A 24,304-nucleotide genomic window follows, 5' to 3' on the forward strand; every position below is an offset into this window, starting at 1 on the left:
TACTAGAATTGTCTTCATAAGAATGTTATTGGCTTTAATTTTTTTGGGCGGTGATTTTTATTCTTTTATATTTTTTATTAAGCTTGCTATTATATCTTTTGGTTTAATTTGGGTTCGTGGAACATTACCACGGTTCCGTTATGATAAATTAATGTACTTAGCTTGAAAAAGTTTTTTACCTTTATCTTTGAATTTTTTTATTTTCTTTGTTGGTTTAAAGATTTTATTTATCTCATTTGTTTAGTGAAATTTTTTGAGAAAAGTTAATAGAAGAGTTAAACTTCTAATTTTATGTTTTCAAAACATATGCTTTTCCTAAGCTAATTAACTTTATTCCTTAATTAATTTATCTCATGCGTTTGCGACATGGACATTAATTAAGAAATATGTGAAGTAAATAATTGTTAAGATTTGACCTGTTATAATATAAGGTTCTTCAACAGGTCGTTTACCAATTCACGTTAGTAAGCATACAACAACTACTATAATTCAGAATAAAATTTGATTAATAGGGTAAAATTGAATGCCTCGGAATGGTGTTTTATTATAAAATGGTAAAATTATTAAGATTCTAATTGATAAAAATAATGCAATAACACCTCCTAACTTATTAGGGATAGATCGTAGAATTGCATATGCAAATAGGAAATATCATTCTGGTTGAATGTGAACTGGTGTTACTAATGGGTTGGCAGGTACAAAGTTATCTGGATCTCCTAATAGGCAAGGATTAATTAAACATAGTATAATTAATAATGATGTTATTATTACAAATGTAATAGAATCCTTAAAGGTAAAGTATGGATGGAATGGAATTTTTTCAATATCTCCATTTAGTCCAAGAGGATTATTAGATCCTGTTTGGTGAAGAAAAAATAAATGAATTGCTGCTATAGCAGCAATAATAAATGGTAATACAAAATGGAATGTGAAGAATCGATTTAATGTTGCATTATCAACAGCGAATCCTCCTCATACTCATTGGACTAAATCTGTTCCTAAGTATGGGATTGCTGATAATAAATTAGTAATAACTGTTGCACTTCAAAAAGATATTTGGCCTCAGGGTAAGACATATCCTATAAATGCAGTTGCTATAACTAAAAATAAAATCACTGTACCAATTATTCAGGTATGTATATATATATAAGATCCATAGTAAATTCCCCGTCCTACATGTAAGTAAATACAAATAAAAAATATAGATGCTCCATTTGCGTGTAAGGTTCGGATAATTCAACCATTATTTACGTCTCGGCAGATGTGTACTACACTACTGAATGCTATTTCAATATTTGATGTATTAATGTATAGCTAAAAATAGTCCAGTTACGATTTGAATTACCAAACATAACCCTAATAGGGATCCAAAATTTCATCAAAATGAAATATTTGTTGGGGCAGGTAAGTCAATTAAAGAGTTATTAATAATTTTAATTAAAGGATGTCTTAATCGTAAGGGTTTATTCATTAGTAATTATCTTATTTTACGAATAGGTCCCTGATTAATATTGGTGATTTTAACAACTGCTAGTAGTGCTAAAAATAAATAAATTATTATTATTATTGTAATAATGAATGTTGGTCTATTATATAATTTTTCTAAAGATATTGTTATTTCCTGATAATTGATTGAATTATCAATATTTATAGTTTCGATGTTTTTGAAAAAGTCTATAAATATAGATATATCTAGAATAATTAATATTAATATGATAAATACTCACATTATTAATGTAATAATTATAGTGATTGATTTAGGCTGAAATATTTCGTTTGATGCAATTCTTGTAATGTAAATAAATAATACTAGTATACCACCAAGAAATGTTAAAAATAAAATATATGATAATCAATATCTTTCTATTATTGTTCCTGTTATTAATCCAACTAGGAAGGTTTGAAGGATAATAAAAAGCATTATTGATATTGGGTGTCTTAATTTAATAAAATTAATATTTATTACATTTGATAATGATATAATTATTATTTTGATCATTTCAGGGGTTAGTTTATTTAAAATACCGGTTTTGGGGACCGATGATGGAAGCTTTTCCACCTCTGAAGTTTTAAAAGTGGGGGCTGGACTTATTTCCGGTTTACAAGACCGGCGTTTTTTTAAACTATTAAAACTAATGTTTATATTCTCTATTTTTACTTCTTTATTGATTTATTTTGCTGGTGTTTATGTTTTTTCTTCTAAATGTAAACATTTATTAATGGTTCTCTTGAGATTAGAATATATTGTTCTTTCTTTATTTATGTTAGTTATTGTTTTTCTTATTGAGTTTGATTATGATTATTTTTTTCCTGTTATTTTTTTAGTTTTTTCTGTTTGTGAGGGTGCTTTAGGTCTTTCTATTTTAGTTTCAATAACTCGTTCTCATGGTAATGATTTTTTTAATTCTTTTGGTTTATCTTTATGTTAAAGTATTTATTTATAACTATTTTTTGATCCCTCTTTGTTTATTAAATAATTGTTGATGGTTGGTTCATTCTTTAATGTTTCTGCCGGGTTTTGTTTTTATAATTTGTGTTTATTCATATGCTGATTTGAATATAATTAGATATTATTTTGGTATTGATTATTTTTCTTTTAGTTTAATTTTACTTAGTTTTTGGATTTGTTCTTTAATAATCACTGCTAGAGGTTCAGTTTATTTAAGTTCATATCATTCTAATTTTTTTGTTTTTATGGTTTTGATTTTAATAATTATGCTTTATTGTTCATTTGCTAGATTAAGTCTTCTTTCTTTTTATATTTTTTTTGAGGCTAGATTAGTTCCTACTTTACTTTTAATTTTGGGTTGGGGTTATCAACCTGAGCGTTTGCAGGCTGGTGTTTATTTAATTTTTTATACTTTGGTTGCTAGATTACCTTTATTATTAGTTTTATTTAAGGTTTATGATTTTTCTAATACTTTATATTTTCCTTTATTTGTTGATTTTGGTTCTTATTATTTTATGTTTTATGTATTTATAATTTTGGCTTTTTTAGTTAAGATACCTATGTTTTTGGTTCATTTATGACTTCCTAAGGCTCATGTAGAGGCCCCTATTTCAGGTAGAATAATTCTTGCTGGTGTTTTATTAAAGTTAGGTGGTTATGGTATTTTTCGTGTTATAAAGGTTATTTCTTATTTGGGTTTAAAGTTTAATTATTTTTGATTGTCTTTAGGTTTATCTGGGGGTGTTATTGTAAGATTTATTTGATTTCGTCAGGTTGATTTAAAGTCTTTAATTGCATATTCTTCTGTTGCTCATATAAGAATGGTTATTGGTGGATTGATGACTATGAATTGATGAGGTTGTGTAGGTTCTCTTTCTCTAATGGTTGGTCATGGTTTATGTTCTTCTGGTTTATTTTGTTTATCTAATATTATTTATGAACGTTTAGGTAGACGAAGATTATTAATTAACAAGGGTATAATTAATTTGATGCCAAGAATGGCTTTATGATGATTTCTTTTAAGATCATCAAATATGGCTGCTCCTCCTTCTTTAAATTTGGTAGGTGAAATTAGATTATTAAATAGAATTATATCTTGATCTTCTTTTAGATTCTTTGCTTTGATTTTTTTATCTTTTTTTAGAGCTGTTTATACTTTGTATATATATTCTTATTCTCAGCATGGGAATTATTATTCTGGTGTTTATACTTGTTCTCTTGGTTATTTTCGTGAATATCATCTTTTACTTTTACATTGATTGCCTTTAAATATTCTCTGTTTAAAGGGTGAATATTTCTTTGTTTAGTTTGCTTAAGTATTTTAATTAAAAATATTGTTTTGTGGAATCAATGATATGAAGTTTTTCATCTTAGGCCGCGAATTTATTTTCTATTTGTTCTTTGAGTTTTTTTTCTTTGTTTATTCCGAGAACTATAATTTTTATTTTTGGTTTTTATTATTTAATAATTGATTATAGAGTTTTTGTTGAGTGAGAGCTTTTCAATTTAAATGGTTCTATAGTTGTTATAACTTTAATTTTGGATTGAATATCTCTTATTTTTATATCTTTTGTTATATATATTTCTTCTTTGGTTATTTATTATAGAGAGGATTATATATCTGGTGAAAAGAATATAAATCGTTTTATTATTATTGTTTTAATATTTATTCTTTCTATAGGTTTTTTAATTATTAGTCCTAATTTAATTAGAATTTTATTAGGTTGAGATGGTTTAGGTTTAGTTTCTTATTGTTTAGTTATTTATTATCAAAATGTAAAATCTTATAGTGCTGGTATATTAACTGCACTTTCTAATCGTATTGGTGATGTTGCTATTTTAATTTCTATTGCATGAATGTTAAATTTTGGTGGTTGAAATTATATTTATTATTATGATTTTATTTCTAATTCTTTTGAAATAAAGCTCATTACTATATTAATTGTTTTAGCAGCTATAACTAAGAGAGCTCAGATTCCTTTCTCTTCATGGCTTCCTGTTGCTATAGCAGCTCCTACTCCTGTTTCTGCTTTAGTTCATTCTTCTACTCTTGTCACTGCTGGTGTTTATTTATTAATTCGTTTTAGACCAATATTGGATACTTATAATTGTGGTTGATTTTTACTTTTAATTGGTTGTATAACTATATTTATGGCTGGATTGGGCGCTAATTTTGAGTTTGATTTAAAGAAGATTATTGCTCTTTCTACTTTAAGACAACTTGGTTTAATAATAAGAATTTTGGCTATAGGTTATCCAAAGCTTGCATTTTTTCATTTATTGGCTCATGCTTTATTTAAGGCATTATTATTTATATGTGCAGGTTCAATAATTCATAATTTGAAGGATTCTCAGGATATTCGTTTTATAGGATCAATTGTTAATTTCATACCTCTAACTTCAGTTTGTTTTAATGTTTCTAGTTTATCTTTGTGTGGAATACCTTTTTTAGCGGGATTTTATTCAAAGGATTTAATTCTTGAGATGGTTTGTTTAAGATGAATTAATTGTTTAATTTTTTTTCTTTATTTTTTTTCTACTGGTTTAACTGCTTCTTATTCTTTTCGTTTGTTTTATTATTCAATATCTGGTGATAATAATTTTTATTCTAGATTTTCTTTTGATGATAAGGGTTATTATATTTCATTTGGAATAATTGGTCTATTGTTTGTTGCTGTTTTTGGTGGTAGTCTTTTATCTTGATTAATTTTTCCTATTCCTCATGTGATTGCTTTACCTTATTATTTAAGGTTTTTAACTATTACAGTTGTTATTTTAGGTGCTTATTTAGGTTATCTTATTTCTAATTTTGATTTTTCTCATAATTTATTTTCTTTAAGTATACTTTCTTTTGTTAGATTTGCTGGTTCTATATGATTTATACCTTTTCTTTCAACTAAGTTTATTAGATATATTCCTTTAAAAATAGGTTATTATTCATCTAAGTCATTTGATTATGGTTGAGGTGAATTACTTGGTGGTCAAGGTTTATATAGATTATTTATTTATTTAATTGGTTATATTCAAGGTTGATATGATTCTAATTTCAAGATTTATCTTTTAACTTTTATTTTTTGAATATTTATTTTGGTAATATTGTTTTTCGTTTACTTAAATAGCTTATAATTAGAGCGTGACACTGAAGATGTTAAGGAAGTATTTTTACTTTTAAGTATTTATAAATATAGATATATTATTTTTACAGTGAAAATGTAATGTTTTATTTAAACTATATAAATTTTAGAAATGTTAACGGAGTTTAACCGCTAATATAAAAAGTTAGCAGCTTTCATATTGGCTTTACATTTCCTTAATTGGAACTATTATAGTTCAATTATATTATTAACAGTAATACGCCTCTTTTTGGCTTCAATTAATAAGAATAAGGGTAGTACATACCAATCTTCCAGGTCGAAACTGACTGCAATATTTCGCTTCTTATTCTATTTAAGGTTGATTGATAATATCAATACTTTTTGAATGCAACCCAAATGTTATATTTAACTACAACCCTTTATTCTGCTCATTGTAATGCTCCTTGGTTTCATTCATGGTATAGTCCTCCTAATAGAACTAGAATAAAAAATATTGTTGATACTGTTCAGATTATAATGTCTGAAGTTTTAAAAATAATTACAATTGGTAGAATTAGTGCAATTTCTACATCAAAAATTAAAAAGATTACTGCGATTAGGAAGAATCGTATTGAGAATGGTATTCGTGCTGATCTTTTTGGATCAAACCCACATTCAAATGGTGATCTTTTTTCTCGATCATTAATTAATTTTTTTGATAGTGTTGTTGCCAGGATTATAACAATTATTGGAATAATAAATCTAATGAAAACTCTTGTTGATAGAATTAGAATTGTTTTTCTTGATTTATATCAAGCTTTCTGATTGGAAGTCAAATGTACTATTTATACTAGAAAAACAATTATCTACCTCATCAATAAATAGAGATATATAAGAATAATCATACTACGTCTACGAAGTGTCAGTATCATGCTGCTGCTTCAAATCCAAAGTGATGTCTTGGTGAAAATTGATTTATTGAGTGTCGAAGTAGACATGTTGATAAAAAGATTGTTCCAATAATTACGTGTAAACCATGGAATCCTGTTGCAACAAAGAATGTTGATCCATAAACTGCATCTGCAATGGTAAAAGGTGCTTCTCAATATTCATATGCTTGAAGTATTGTAAAGTATAGTCCTAATAACACTGTGAAGAATAATCCTTGTAGTGCTTGAGTATGATTAGATTCCATTAAACTATGATGTGCTCATGTTACTGTTACTCCTGATGCTAAAAGAATAGCTGTATTAAGTAATGGAATTTGTATAGGGTTAAAGGGTTGAATTCCTATTGGAGGTCATAGTATTCCTAGTTCAATTGTTGGTGCTAATCTTCTTCTAAAGAATGCTCAAAAAAAAGAAACGAAAAATAATACCTCTGATGCAATAAATAAAATTATTCCTCATCGTAATCCAATTGATACAAATCCTGTATGTAATCCTTGATATGTTCCTTCTCGTACTACATCTCGTCATCATTGAATTATAGTTAGTAGGGTAATTCCAAATCCAATTATGAATAAGTTAATATTAAATAGGTGGAATCATTTTGCTAGTCCTGATACTAGGACTATTGCTCCAATTGCTCCTGTTAATGGTCAAGGTCTATAGTCTACTAAGTGGAATGGGTGGTTTGAGTGAGTTGTTAACATAGGTTTAATATACTTCTCTAGAATATAGAGTTCTTAGAATTGAGAAAACATAGGCTTGAATTATTTCTACTGCTGATTCTAGAATTAATAGAAGTATTTGTCCAATAATTAGTAATGAGATTAAGTTTATTGCAATGGATGGTCCTGTGTTTCCTAATAAGGTTAATAATAAGTGTCCTGCAATTATATTTGCTGCCAACCGTACTGCTAATGTACCTGGTCGAATAACATTACTAATTGTTTCAATTAGTACTATAAATGATATTAATGCAGGCGGTGTACCTTGTGGTACAAGGTGTGTAAATATATGATTAGTATGGTTAATTCATCCAAATAATATAAATCTTAGCCATATAGGTAGGGCAATTGCAAATGTTAATGCTAAATGTCTTGTTCTAGTAAAAATATAAGGGAATAATCCTATGAAATTGTTAAATAATATTATAATAAAAATTGAGATGAAAATGAATGTTGTTCCATTAAATGATTTTGGTCCAAGAAGTGTTTTAAATTCATTATGTAAGGTTAAATTTAGTTTATTTCAGATAATGTTAATTCGTGATGGTGTAAGTCAAAATAGTGATGGGATTAATAATAGTCCTAGAAATGTTCTAGTTCAATTTAATGATAAATTAAAGATGTTAGTTGATGGGTCAAATGTTGAGAATAGATTTGTTATCATTTTCAATTTAAGTTTTTTATTTCAATTGTTCCTTTTTCTGCTCTTTTAATAAGGTTAGGTTAAAATGAGAAGAAGTTTATTTGATTAAACAAGATTAATGTAGCTGAAAATATAATGAATAGTGAGAATCATATAAGAGGGGATATTTGACGGATTTGGATATAATTTCCTCATCAGAAGTAGTCGTTAATTTACTATTATTTGGTTTAAGAGACCATTACTTACTTTCAGTCATCTGATGAATTTCAAGGTGTACTAATTTTTTTTAGTTACTTTAGATTGACACTCTAATGTTATTTATTTTAACTAACTCCTTAAATTATCTTAGATAATCACTTAATAAATAAATTTACTGAAGTTCTTTCAATTACAATTGGTGTAAATCTGTGGTTTGCTCCACAGATTTCTGAGCATTGTCCAAAGAATAATCCAGGTCGATTTATTGTGAATGTTCCTTGATTTAACCGACCTGGCGTTGCATCAATTTTAACCCCTAATACAGGAACTGCTCATGAGTGTAGAACATCTGATGCTCTTGTTAATACTCGTACTTCTGTATTTATTGGTAGGATTGTTCGGTTATCTACATCTAGTAGTCGGAATCCATCATTTTCTAGGTCTTGTTCTGGTGTTATATAAGTGTCAAATTCTACGTCTAAAGTCCTTAGTATAATGAAATTAAGGTTGATGTTGAAATCAATCCTATTGTTGAAATTATTACTGTTATAGGAAGAATGATTCTTGATTTTTGGGACTTTATCTTTATAGATCACGAATTTTCTGTGTATGATATAATTAGAGCTGAGAATCTAATAAGTATATAGTAGTAGAGTGTAATTGTAGTTAATACAACTATAATAGTTATAATAGTTGTTATATTGTTTTCTATTAATGATTGTATTACAATTCATTTTGGTAAGAATCCAAGGAATGGTGGTAGTCCACCTAAAGATAATAAAGATAAGAATATTATGAATTTAATTTCGGTTTTTATATTTCTGGCTGAATAAATTTGATTTATGAAAAATAAATTTATTTGCTTAAATAATAAAACTATAATTAATCTTAATAGTGAGTAAATAATGAAGTATAGTTCTCAGATGTTTTCTCTGACTGTTAATGATCTAATTATTCAACCTAGATGTCTGATTGATGAATATGCTAAAAGTTGTCGTAAGGATGTTTGATTTAAACCTCCTATTGCCCCAATAATAATTCTTAAGATAATAATTGTTAAAATAAAAGTTCTTAATTGAATACAATAAGATAAGACCATTATTGGGGCGATTTTTTGTCATGTTATTAATGTTAAACAATTATTTCATCTTGATGCTCCTATAACTTCTGGAAATCAGAAATGGAAAGGTGCAGCTCCAATCTTTAATAATAGTCTAGATCTAATTATTATTGATGGGATAAATTCTGTTTCCCATCCCATGGGATATTTTATTTGAATCAGCAAAATTGAAAATAATAATATTGTCGATGCTATTGCTTGGACAATAAAATATTTAATTGATGATTCATTTATTATTATATTTTTATTTCTTGTTAGGAGCGGAATAAATGAAAGTAAGTTGATCTCAAGTCCTATTCAAACCCCAAATCAGGAATTTGATGAAATGGACAGGATCGTTCCTATCATTAATGTTGATAGGAAGAGAAGTTTTGTAGAGTTGTTGGTCATTAAAAAGGAGAGGATTGATACCTCTATAAATGGGGTATGAACCCATTAGCTTGTTTAGCTTACCTTTTTACATTAAGGTGTATGATGCACGTTAGTTTTTGATACTAAAGGAGGTAGTTTAATTCTATCTTATGTAATTTTAATGAAGGTAATTTTATTTACTTTATTTACCCTATCAAGGTAACCCTTTAATCAGGCACTTCATTTATTTAATATATAAATCGAAAGTTTTTTTTGAAATTCTTTTATGTATTATTTTGTTTAATTAGGATTAATTTATCCTGCTCATTTTATTTTTTTTATATATATATATATAATAAATAATTTATATTAATATATTACATTTAATTGAAATTAAAGTATTATAAGTTCATCTTACCATTATCAATTGATTATTTTAATGCAATGATTTACCTAGGATTATAGCTACTTATTTTTTTAGCTTAAAATAGGTTATTATAATATAATATATACAATAATATGTAATTTAATATTTAATATTATTACAATTGGATATAATAAATAAAATTATTAATTTAAATATAAAATATTATAATTAATATAAATAATTATATTAATTATAATAATATAATTATGTAAATTATCTATAATTAGATTATTTAACTAATATATATGAAAGTTAACCTCATATAAAAAAAAGAATTCATATTAATAACATATTATATTAAATTACATAATTGTATAAAATATATTTATTATATTATTTAATCTTTATTTATTTATTAGTGCTAAGAAAGATTAAATAAGAAAGAATATAATACATTTATTGCTATACATGTTCCATATTAATCTTTAATTATATATAATAGAGAAGTTGTTGTGGTCATACATAGGGGCGTGGTTTTTTTCTTTTTTTTTCTTTAAATATTTGAATCTTTTATTTTTTCCTGAATTAATAGATTTAAAATTTTCTTATTTTTTATTTTTAAAAGTTATATTCTTGCTTGTTTATTCACTTTTTCTTTGTATTATATGTAAGTTTTGTTAGACTAAATGTTCTTTTTGCAGTAATTTGATTTAATTATCAAGTGATTTTGGATTTAGCAATTGATTTAGTATCCGCATAATTCGTGCCAGCAGATGCGGTTATACGATTGATACAAGTGAATATTATTGGTTAAAACAATTGTTTATATTATTAGGGTTGAAATATAAATTTGTAAGGTGAAATGTTAAAATTTATTTGTGGCCCTTTTTATGAATCTGTGAAATTTAAATAATAAACTAGGATTAGATACCCTATTATTTTAAATGTTAATTATATTTACCAGGGTACTATTAGTTAAGGTCTTTAAACCCAAAGAATTTGGCGGTATCTCATTCCATTCAGAGGAACCTACCCCATGATTGATAATACACGATTTACTCTACTTAATTTATTTGTTTGTATATCTCCGTTATCAGAGAATCTTTTTAGAGTTATAATTCTCAAGATTTATAATTATAAAATATTTCAGGTCAAGGTGCAGCTTATAGTTAAGAGGAGGTGGGTTACAATAGATTTTTGTTTATAACGGATTTGATAGTGAAATACTGTTAATGAAGGGGATTTGATAGTAATTTAATTTATTTAATTTAACTGATATTGGCTCTGAGATGTGTACACATCGCCCGTCGCTCTCATTATTGATTATTCTATTTTATTTTAAAGTAGCTTCAATTTAGATGAGATAAGTCGTAACATAGTAGATGTACTGGAAAGTGTATCTAGGAAGAGTTTCAAGATATAACTTATTAGTAAAGTGTTTCATTTACACTGAAAATTTTTCTGTGCAAATCAGGATATCGTGATTATTTATTTTATTATATTTATTTTTTGTTTATTTAATTATTTAATATAAATAATTTTATTGTATTTTTGTCTTAGTATATTTTATAGAATTGATTTTTTAAATTATAGTTTATTGGTGTAATGTAAGTGTTTTATGAAATATTATTTTAAATTTTTTTAAGTAGATTTTATTTATTGTACCTTTTGTATCAGGGTTTATCAAAATTTTAGTATTTATTTTACTTGTCTCGATTTGGGTTGATTTATAAATAATTTATAGTTAATGTATCATAATTATTATTAAATTATTTATAGAAATGAGATGTTAATCGTTTCCCAAGATATCTAGTTTCTTAAGAAAAAGTTTAATTTTTTAAAGTTATTTGTTTTTATTTAATTTTTTAAGTAAAAATATTAACTTATTTATTCTTTAAGGGATAAGCTTTGAAGTTAATAACCTATAATTTATTTTATAGAAATATAATAGTAAGCTTTAAACCAGCTATCTTTAAGATTACGTTTTAGTTCATTATTTTTTATTTTGATTTTATAAATATTTTAGGTTTTTTATTAAGATTATTAATTTAATTTTAAAATTTTTGTAATAATGATAGAATTAGTATATTTATTTGTATGAAATTTTTACCTTGTGAACTTATTATAAGGAACTAGGCAAAATTGATTTCCGCCTGTTTATCAAAAACATGTCCTCTTGTTTATATTTTGAGGTCTGGCCTGCTCACTGAGCGTATTTTTAAAGAGCCGCGGTATTTTGACCGTGCAAAGGTAGCATAATCATTAGTCTCTTAATTAGTGGCTGGAATGAATGGCTTGACGAGAAATCAACTGTCTCTTAATAAATTTTTGAATTTAACTTTTGAGTCAAAAGGCTTAAATTCTTCTTTAGGACGAGAAGACCCTATTGAGCTTGACATTTTACTTTTATATAGTTTTTTGTTTGTCTTTCTATATTTAATGATGATGTTTTGTTGGGGTGACATGAAGAATAGATAAACTCTTCATTATTATATCATTTATTTATGTTTGTTATTTTGATCCATAATTTATGATCATAAGATTAAGTTACCTTAGGGATAACAGCGTAATTGTTTTTGAGAGCTCATATCGACAAAGCAGATTGCGACCTCGATGTTGGATTAAGAAAAATTTTGGGTGCAGGAGCCCAATGATTAGGTCTGTTCGACCTTTAAATTCTTACATGATCTGAGTTCAGACCGGCGTGAGCCAGGTCGGTTTCTATCCTAAGATTGTTAATCCATATTAGTACGAAAGGACCATATGGTTAAAATATTTTTTGTTATATTGATTAATATTAATTTATTTACTATTTTGACAGATTAATGTGTTGAATTTAGAATTCATTTATGTAGATTTTTTCTACAAATAGTATTGATACTTTATGATTTATTTATATTTATTTTGAATTTTCTTTTATTGGTTATTTGTGTTTTAATTAGTGTTGCCTTTTTAACTTTATTAGAGCGTAAGGTTTTAGGTTATATTCAGATTCGAAAGGGTCCAAATAAGGTAGGTTTTGTTGGAATTCCTCAGCCATTTAGAGATGCTATTAAGTTAATTTGTAAGGAGCAGCCAATTCCTATTATATCTAATTACCTACTTTATTATTTTTCCCCTGTTTTTAATTTAATGATTTCTTTAGCCGTTTGAGTAATTTTTCCTTATTTAACTTATATGTGTTCTTTTTCTTATGGATTTTTATTTTTTTTATGTTGTACTAGATTAGGTGTTTATACTGTTATAATTGCTGGTTGATCTTCTAATTCAAATTATTCATTATTAGGTTCTCTTCGTTCTGTTGCTCAAACAATTTCTTATGAAGTTAGTTTAGCTTTAATTTTATTGTCTTTAATTATTTTAATTGGTAGTTTTAATATGTTTGATTTTATAAACTATCAGCTTTATTGTTGAATTATTATTATTTCTTTTCCTTTAGCTTTAGCTTGTTTTGCTTCTTGCTTAGCTGAAACTAATCGTACTCCTTTTGATTTTGCTGAAGGGGAATCTGAGTTAGTTTCAGGATTTAATATTGAGTATGGTGCGGGTGGTTTTACTTTAATTTTTTTAGCAGAATATACTAGAATTGTCTTCATAAGAATGTTATTGGCTTTAATTTTTTTGGGTGGTGATTTTTATTCTTTTATATTTTTTATTAAGCTTGCTATTATATCTTTTGGTTTTATTTGGGTTCGTGGAACATTACCACGGTTCCGTTATGATAAATTAATGTACTTAGCTTGAAAAAGTTTTTACATTTATCTTTGAATTTTTTTATTTTCTTTGTTGGTTTAAAGATTTTATTTATCTCATTTGTTTAGTGAAATTTTTTGAGAAAAGTTAATAGAAGAGTTAAACTTCTAACTTTATGTTTTCAAAACATATGCTTTTCCTAAGCTAATTAAATTTATTCCTTAATTAATTTATCTCATGCGTTTGCGACATGGACATTAATTAAGAAATATGTGAAGTAAATAATTGTTAAGATTTGACCTGTTATAATATAAGATTCTTCAACAGGAATGGAATTTTTTCAATATCTCCATTTAGTCCAAGAGGATTATTAGACCCTGTTTGGTGAAGAAAAAATAAATGAATTGCTGCTATAGCAGCAATAATAAATGGTAATACAAAATGGAATGTGAAGAATCGATTTAATGTTGCATTATCAACAGCGAATCCTCCTCATACTCATTGGACTAAATCTGTTCCTAAGTATGGGATTGCTGATAATAAATTAGTAATTACTGTTGCACCTCAAAAAGATATTTGGCCTCAGGGTAAGACATATCCTATAAATGCAGTTGCTATAACTAAAAATAAAATCACTGTACCAATTATTCAGGTATGTATATATATATAAGATCCATAGTAAATTCCCCGTCCTACATGTAAGTAAATACAAATAAAAAATATAGATGCTCCATTTGCGTGTAAGGTTCGGATAATTCAACCATTATTTACGTCTCGGCAGATGTGTACTACCCTACTGAATGCTATTTCAATATTTGATGTATAATGTATAGCTAAAAATAGTCCAGTTACGATTTGAATTACCAAACATAACCCTAATAGGGATCCAAAATTTCATCAAAATGAAATATTTGTTGGGGCAGGTAAGTCAATTAAAGAGTTATTAATAATTTTAATTAAAGGATGTCTTAATCGTAAGGGTTTATTCATTAGTAATTATCTTATTTTACGAATAGGTCCCTGATTAATATTGGTGATTTTAAGAACTGCTAGTAGTGCTAAAAATAAATAAATTATTATTATTATTGTAATAATGAATGTTGGTCTATTATATAATTTTTCTAAAGATATTGTTATTTCTTGATAATTGATTGAATTATCAATATTTATAGTTTCGGTGTTTTTGAAAAAGTCTATAAATATAGATATATCTAGAATAATTAATATTAATATGATAAATACTCACATTATTAATGTAATAATTATAGTGATTGATTTAGGCTGAAATATTTCGTTTGATGCAATTCTTGTAATGTAAATAAATAATACTAGTATACCACCAAGAAATGTTAAAAATAAAATATATGATAATCAATATCTTTCTATTATTGTTCCTGTTATTAATCCAACTAGGAAGGTTTGAAGGATAATAAAAAGCATTATTGATATTGGGTGTCTTAATTTAATAAAATTAATATTTATTACATTTGATAATGATATAATTATTATTTTGATCATTTCAGGGGTTAGTTTATTTAAAATACCGGTTTTGGGGACCGATGATGGAAGCTTTTCCACCTCTGAAGTTTTAAAAGTGGGGGCTGGACTTATTTCCGGTTTACAAGACCGGCGTTTTTTTTAAACTATTAAAACTAATGTTTATATTCTCTATTTTTACTTCTTTATTGATTTATTTTGCTGGTGTTTATGTTTTTTCTTCTAAACGTAAACATTTATTAATGGTTCTTTTGAGATTAGAATATATTGTTCTTTCTTTATTTGTGTTAGTTATTGTTTTTCTTATTGAGTTTGATTATGATTATTTTTTTCCTGTTATTTTTTTAGTTTTTTCTGTTTGTGTGGGTGCTTTAGGTCTTTCTATTTTAGTTTCAATAATTCGTTCTCATGGTAATGATTTTTTTAATTCTTTTGGTTTATCTTTATGTTAAAGTATTTATTTATAACTATTTTTTTGATCCCTCTTTGTTTATTAAATAATTGTTGATGGTTGGTTCATTCTTTAATGTTTCTGTCGGGTTTTGTTTTTATAATTTGTGTTTATTCATATGCTGATTTGAATATAATTAGATATTATTTTGGTATTGATTATTTTTCTTTTAGTTTAATTTTACTTAGTTTTTGGATTTGTTCTTTAATAATCACTGCTAGAGGTTCAGTTTATTTAAGTTCATATCATTCTAATTTTTTTGTTTTTATGGTTTTGATTTTAATAATTATGCTTTATTGTTCATTTGCTAGATTAAGTCTTCTTTCTTTTTATATTTTTTTTGAGGCTAGATTAGTTCCTACTTTACTTTTAATTTTGGGTTGGGGTTATCAACCTGAGCGTTTGCAGGCTGCTGTTAATTTAATTTTTTATACTTTGGTTGCTAGATTACCTTTATTATTAGTTTCATTTAAGGTTTATGATTTTTCTAATACTTTATATTTTCCTTTATTGGTTGATTTTGGTTCTTATTATTTTATGTTTTATGTATTTATAATTTTGGCTTTTTTAGTTGAGATACCTATGTTTTTGGTTCATTTATGACTTCCTAAGGCTCATGTAGAGGCCCCTATTTCAGGTAGAATAATTCTTGCTGGTGTTTTATTAAAGTTAGGTGGTTATGGTATTTTTCGTGTTATAAAGGTTATTTCTTATTTGGGTTTAAAGTTTAATTATTTTTGATTGTCTTTAGGTTTATCTGGGGGTGTTATTGTAAGATTTATTTGTTTTCGTCAGGTTGATTTAAAGTCTTTAATTGCATATTTTTCTGTTGCTCATATAAGAATGGTTATTGGTGGATTGATGACTATGAATTGATGAGGTTGTGTAGGTTCTCTTTCTCTAATGGTTGGTCATGGTTTATGTTCTTCTGGTTTATTTTGTTTATCTAATATTATTTATGAACGTTTAGGTAGACGAAGATTATTAATTAACAAGGGTATAATTAATTTGATGCCAAGAATGGCTTTGTGATGATTTCTTTTAAGATCATCAAATATGGCTGCTCCTCCTTCTTTAAATTTGGTAGGTGAAATTAGATTATTAAATAGAATTATATCTTGATCTTCTTTTAGATTCTTTGCTTTGATTTTTTTATCTTTTTTTAGAGCTGTTTATACTTTGTATATATATTCTTATTCTCAGCATGGGAATTATTATTCTGGTGTTTATACTTGTTCTCTTGGTTATTTTCGTGAATATCATCTTCTACTTGTACATTGATTGCCTTTATATATTCTCTGTTTAAAGGGTGAATATTTCTTTGTTTAGTTTGCTTAAGTATTTTAATTAAAAATATTGTTTTGTGGAATCAATGATATGAAGTTTTTCATCTTAGGCCGTGAATTTATTTTCTATTTGTTCTTTGAGTTTTTTTCTTTGTTTATTTCGAGAACTATAATTTTTATTTTAGGTATTTATTATTTAATAATTGATTATAGAGTTTTTGTTGAGTGAGAGCTTTTCAATTTAAATGGTTCTATAGTTGTTATAACTTTAATTTTGGATTGAATATCTCTTATTTTTATATCTTTTGTTATATATATTTCTTCTTTGGTTATTTATTATAGAGAGGATTATATATCTGGTGAAAAGAATATAAATCGTTTTATTATTATTGTTTTAATATTTATTCTTTCTATAGGTTTTTTAATTATTAGTCCTAATTTAATTAGAATTTTATTAGGTTGAGATGGTTTAGGTTTAGTTTCTTATTGTTTAGTTATTTATTATCAAAATGTAAAATCTTATAGTGCTGGTATATTAACTGCACTTTCTAATCGTATTGGTGATGTTGCTATTTTAATTTCTATTGCATGAATGTTAAATTTTGGTGGTTGAAATTATATTTATTATTATGATTTTATTTCTAATTCTTTTGAAATAAAGCTCATTACTATATTAATTGTTTTAGCAGCTATAACTAAGAGAGCTCAGATTCCTTTCTCTTCATGACTTCCTGCTGCTATAGCAACTCCTACTCCTGTTTCTGCTTTAGTTCATTCTTCTACTCTTGTTACTGCTGGTGTTTATTTATTAATTCGTTTTAGACCAATATTGGATACTTATAATTGTGGTTGATTTTTACTTTTAATTGGTTGTATAACTATATTTATGGCTGGATTGGGCGCTAATTTTGAGTTTGATTTAAAGAAGATTATTGCTCTTTCTACTTTAAGACAACTTGGTTTAATAATAAGAATTTTGGCAATAGGTTATCCAAAGCTTGCATTTTTTCATTTATTGGCTCATGCTTTATTTAAGGCATTATTATTTATATGTGCAGGTTCAATAATTCATAATTTGAAGGATTCTCAGGATATTCGTTTTATAGGATCAATTGTTAATTTCATACCTTTAACTTCAGTTTGTTTTAATGTTTCTAGTTTATCTTTGTGTGGAATACCTTTTTTAGCGGGATTTTATTCAAAGGATTTAATTCTTGAGATGGTTTGTTTAAGATGAATTAATTGTTTAATTTTTTTCTTTATTTTTTTTCTACTGGTTTAACTGCTTCTTATTCTTTTCGTTTGTTTTATTATTCAATATCTGGTGGTAATAATTTTTATTCTAGATTTTCTTTTGATGATAAGGGTTATTATATTTCATTTGGAATAATTGGTCTATTGTTTGTTGCTGTTTTTGGTGGTAGTCTTTTATCTTGATTAATTTTTCCTATTCCTCATGTGATTGCTTTACCTTATTATTTAAAGTTTTTACCTATTACAGTTGTTATTTTAGGTGCTTATTTAGGTTATCTTATTTCTAATTTTGATTTTTCTCATAATTTATTTTCTTTAAGTATACTTTCTTTTGTTAGATTTGCTGGTTCTATATGATTTATACCTTTTCTTTCAACTAAGTTTATTAGATATATTCCTTTAAAAATAGGTTATTATTCATCTAAGTCATTTGATTATGGTTGAGGTGAATTACTTGGTGGTCAAGGTTTATATAGATTATTTATTTATTTAATTGGTTATATTCAAGGTTGATATGATTCTAATTTCAAGATTTATCTTTTAACTTTTATTTTTTGAATATTTATTTTGGTAATATTGTTTTTCGTTTACTTAAATAGCTTATAATTAGAGCGTGACACTGAAGATGTTAAGGAAGTATTTTTACTTTTAAGTATTTATAAATATAGATATATTATTTTTACAGTGAAAATGTAATGTTTTATTTAAACTATATAAATTTTAGAAATGTTAACGGAGTTTAACCGCTAATATAAAAAGTTAGCAGCTTTCATATTGGCTTTACATTTCCTTAATTGGAACTATTATAGTTCAATTATATTATTAACAGTAATACGCCTCTTTTTGGCTTCAATTAATAAGAATAAGGGTAGTACATACCAATCTTCCAGGTCGAAACTGACTGCAATATTTCGCTTCTTACTCTATTTAAGGTTGATTGATAATATCAATACTTTTTGAATGCAAAGGTAAGCTAAACAAGCTAATGGGTTCATACCCCATTTATAGAGGTATCAATCCTCTCCTTTTTAATGACCAACAACTCTACAAAACTGCTCTTCCTATCAACATTAATGATAGGAACGATCCTGTCCATTTCATCAAATTCCTGATTTGGGGTTTGAATAGGACTTGAGATCAACTTACTTTCATTTATTCTGCTCCTAACAAGAAATAAAAATATAATAATAAATGAATCATCAATTAAATATTTTATTGTCCAAGCAATAGCATCGACAATATTATTATTTTCAATTTTGCTGATTCAAATAAAATATCCCATGGGATGGGAAACAGAATTTATCCCATCAATAATAATTAGATCTAGACTATTATTAAAGATTGGAGCTGCACCTTTCCATTTCTGATTTCCAGAAGTTATAGGAGCATCAAGATGAAATAATTGTTTAACATTAATAACATGACAAAAAATCGCCCCAATAATGGTCTTATCTTATTGTATTCAATTAAGAACTTTTATTTGAACAATTATTATCTTAAGAATTATTATTGGGGCAATAGGAGGTTTAAATCAAACATCCTTACGACAACTTTTAGCATATTCATCAATCAGACATCTAGGTTGAATAATTAGATCATTAACAGTCAGAGAAAACATCTGAGAACTATACTTCATTATTTACTCACTATTAAGATTAATTATAGTTTTAATATTTAAGCAAATAAATTTATTTTTCATAAATCAAATTTATTCAGCCAGAAATATAAAAACCGAAATTAAATTCATAATATTCTTATCTTTATTATCTTTAGGTGGACTACCACCATTCCTTGGATTCTTACCAAAATGAATTGTAATACAATCATTAATAGAAAACAATATAACAACTATTATAACTATTATAGTTGTATTAACTACAATTACACTCTACTACTATATACGTATTAGATTCTCAGCTCTAATTATATCATACACAGAAAATTCGTGATCTATAAAGATAAAGTCCCAAAAATCAAGAATCATTCTTCCTATAACAGTAATAATTTCAACAATAGGATTGATTTCAACATCAACCTTAATTTCATTATACTAAGGACTTAAGTTAATCAAACTAATAACCTTCAAAGTTATAATTAAAAGAATAATCTTTTAGGCCTTAGTAAAATTTTACACCTCTAGAATTGCAGTCTAGAATCATAATTGAATATAAGACCTAAATATGATAAGAGAGAAAACATCTCATAAGTAGATTTACAGTCTACCACCTAAAATTCAGCCATCTTACCGCAAAAATGATTATTCTCAACAAACCATAAGGACATTGGTACTTTATACTTCATATTTGGAGCATGAGCAGGAATAGTAGGAACATCAATAAGAATACTTATTCATGCTGAACTTGGCCAACCCGGATCTCTAATTGGGGATTACCAGATTTATAATGTTATTATTACAGCTCACGCATTCGTAATAATTTTCTTTATAGTAATACCTATTATAATTGGTGGATTTGGTAATTGACTTGTTCCACTAATAATTGGTGCACCAGATATAGCATTTCCACGAATAAATAATATAAGTTTTTGATTACTACCACCTTCACTAACCCTTCTTCTTACATCTTCTATAGTAGATAATGGTGCTGGTACAGGATGAACAGTTTACCCTCCTCTAGCAGGAGCTATTGCACACGGGGGTGCATCTGTAGATCTAGCTATTTTTTCACTGCACTTAGCAGGTGTATCATCTATTCTTGGTGCAGTGAATTTCATTACAACAGCAATTAATATACGATCAGAAAGTATAACTTTAGATCAAACACCTTTATTTGTATGATCTGTAGCTATTACAGCATTACTTCTCCTTCTTTCACTTCCAGTTTTAGCAGGAGCTATTACTATATTATTAACAGATCGAAATTTAAATACATCATTCTTTGACCCTGCAGGAGGGGGTGACCCAATTCTATATCAACATCTATTTTGATTCTTTGGACACCCAGAAGTTTATATTTTAATTCTACCGGGGTTCGGAATTATTTCACATATTGTATGTCAAGAAAGAGGAAAAATTGAATCATTTGGAACATTAGGTATAATTTATGCTATACTATCAATTGGACTAATAGGATTTATTGTATGAGCACATCATATATTTACAGTAGGAATGGATGTTGACACACGAGCATATTTTACATCAGCAACAATAATTATTGCTGTACCTACAGGAATTAAGGTATTTAGATGATTAGCTACATTATATGGAACTAAATTCAAGTTCAATCCACCATTATTATGAGCTCTAGGATTTATTTTCCTATTTACAATTGGTGGATTAACAGGATTAGTATTAGCAAATTCATCACTTGATATCGTATTACATGATACATATTATGTAGTAGCCCACTTTCATTATGTATTATCTATAGGAGCAGTATTTGCAATTATAGGAGGTGTCATTCAATGATATCCACTATTTACAGGATTAACTATAAATAATACATGATTAAAAATCCAATTTACAATTATATTCATTGGAGTAAATTTAACATTCTTTCCTCAACACTTCCTAGCATTAGCAGGAATACCTCGACGATACTCTGACTACCCAGACGCATATACATCATGACACGTAGTATCAAGAATTGGGTCTACAATTTCTATTGTAGGAATCATTATATTCATTGTAATTATATGAGAAAGAATGATTACAAACCGAGCAATTATACTTAGAGCTAACATAAGAAGATCAACAGAATGACTACAAAATAACCCTCCTGCAGAACATAGTTACTCAGAATTACCATTAATCTCTAGATTCTAATATGGCAGATTAGTGCAGTAGATTTAAGCTCTACAAATAAAGGTTTGACCTTTTATTAGAAAATATTTATTAATGGCAACATGATCAAATTTATCTCTTCAAGATGGAGCTTCACCATTAATGGAGCAATTATCATTCTTTCATGATCATACTATGGTCGTATTATTATTAATTACAGTAATTGTAGGTTATGCCCTAATTTATATATTATTTATTGCCTATACTAACCGTAATATACTTCATGGACATTTAATTGAAACAATCTGAACAGCTTTACCAGCAATTACATTAATTTTTATTGCCCTTCCATCATTACGACTATTATATTTACTTGATGATTCAGTAGATGCAATAATTACAATTAAAACCATTGGACGACAATGATATTGAAGATATGAATATTCAGACTTCATAGACGTAGAATTTGACACTTATAAACACCAGAACAAGACCTAGAAAATGATGGATTCCGACTACTAGATGTAGATAACCGAACAATAATACCAATAAATACAGAAGTACGAGTATTAACAAGAGCATCAGATGTTCTACACTCATGAGCAGTTCCTGCATTAGGGGTTAAAATTGATGCAACGCCAGGTCGGTTAAATCAAGGAACATTCACAATAAATCGACCTGGATTATTCTTTGGACAATGCTCAGAAATCTGTGGAGCAAACCACAGATTTATACCAATTGTAATTGAAAGAACTTCAGTAAATTTATTTATTAAGTGATTATCTAAGATAATTTAAGGAGTTAGTTAAAATAAATAACATTAGAGTGTCAATCTAAAGTAACTAAAAAAAATTAGTACACCTTGAAATTCATCAGATGACTGAAAGTAAGTAATGGTCTCTTAAACCAAATAATAGTAAATTAACGACTACTTCTGATGGGGAAATTATATCCAAATCCCTCAAATATCCCCTCTTATATGATTCTCACTATTCATTATATTTTCAGCTACATTAATCTTGTTTAATCAAATAAACTTCTTCTCATTTAAACCTAACCTTATTAAAAGAGCAGAAAAAGGAACAATTGAAATAAAAAACTTAAATTGAAAATGATAACAAATCTATTCTCAACATTTGACCCATCAACTAACATCTTTAATTTATCATTAAATTGAACTAGAACATTTCTAGGACTATTATTAATCCCATCACTATTTTGACTTACACCATCACGAATTAACATTATCTGAAATAAACTAAATTTAACCTTACATAATGAATTTAAAACACTTCTTGGACCAAAATCATTTAATCGAACAACATTCATTTTCATCTCAATTTTTATTATAATATTATTTAACAATTTCATAGGATTATTCCCTTATATTTTTACTAGAACAAGACATTTAGCATTAACATTTGCAATTGCCCTACCTATATGGCTAAGATTTATATTATTTGGATGAATTAACCATACTAATCATATATTTACACACCTTGTACCACAAGGTACACCGCCTGCATTAATATCATTTATAGTACTAATTGAAACAATTAGTAATGTTATTCGACCAGGTACATTAGCAGTACGGTTGGCAGCAAATATAATTGCAGGACACTTATTATTAACCTTATTAGGAAACACAGGACCATCTATAGCAATAAACTTAATCTCATTACTAATTATTGGACAAATACTTCTATTAATTCTAGAATCAGCAGTAGCAATAATTCAAGCCTATGTTTTCTCAATTCTAAGAACTCTATATTCTAGAGAAGTATATTAAACCTATGTTAACAACTCACTCAAACCACCCATTCCACTTAGTAGACTATAGACCTTGACCATTAACAGGAGCAATTGGAGCAATAGTCCTAGTATCAGGACTAGCAAAATGATTCCACCTATTTAATATTAACTTATTCATAATTGGATTTGGAATTACCCTACTAACTATAATTCAATGATGACGAGATGTAGTACGAGAAGGAACATATCAAGGATTACATACAGGATTTGTATCAATTGGATTACGATGAGGAATAATTTTATTTATTGCATCAGAGGTATTATTTTTCGTTTCTTTTTTTTTGAGCATTCTTTAGAAGAAGATTAGCACCAACAATTGAACTAGGAATACTATGACCTCCAATAGGAATTCAACCCTTTAACCCTATACAAATTCCATTACTTAATACAGCTATTCTTTTAGCATCAGGAGTAACAGTAACATGAGCACATCATAGTTTAATGGAATCTAATCATACTCAAGCACTACAAGGATTATTCTTCACAGTGTTATTAGGACTATACTTTACAATACTTCAAGCATATGAATATTGAGAAGCACCTTTTACCATTGCAGATGCAGTTTATGGATCAACATTCTTTGTTGCAACAGGATTCCATGGTTTAGACGTAATTATTGGAACAATCTTTTTATCAACATGTCTACTTCGACACTCAATAAATCAATTTTCACCAAGACATCACTTTGGATTTGA

General features: G+C 26.8%; 1 long non-coding RNA gene across 5 annotated transcripts in view; it reads left to right on the plus strand.

Moving 5' to 3' along the window:
• Positions 1-24,304, plus strand: part of LOC126278644 (uncharacterized) — a 325,715-nt gene that overhangs the window by 284,390 nt on the left and 17,021 nt on the right. The window contains exon 1 of one of the 5 annotated variants that reach the window (XR_007550752.1): positions 11,477-12,124. The exons of the other annotated variants lie outside the window; for them this stretch is intronic. This is a non-coding gene — a long non-coding RNA (uncharacterized LOC126278644). Of the gene's footprint in view, positions 1-11,476; positions 12,125-24,304 lie in introns of those variants that run through there. 5 annotated transcript variants of the gene reach the window in all.

The sequence above is a fragment of the Schistocerca gregaria genome, chromosome 6 (genome assembly GCF_023897955.1).
Source record: "Schistocerca gregaria isolate iqSchGreg1 chromosome 6, iqSchGreg1.2, whole genome shotgun sequence".
NCBI classification, from domain to species: domain Eukaryota; kingdom Metazoa; phylum Arthropoda; class Insecta; order Orthoptera; family Acrididae; genus Schistocerca; species Schistocerca gregaria.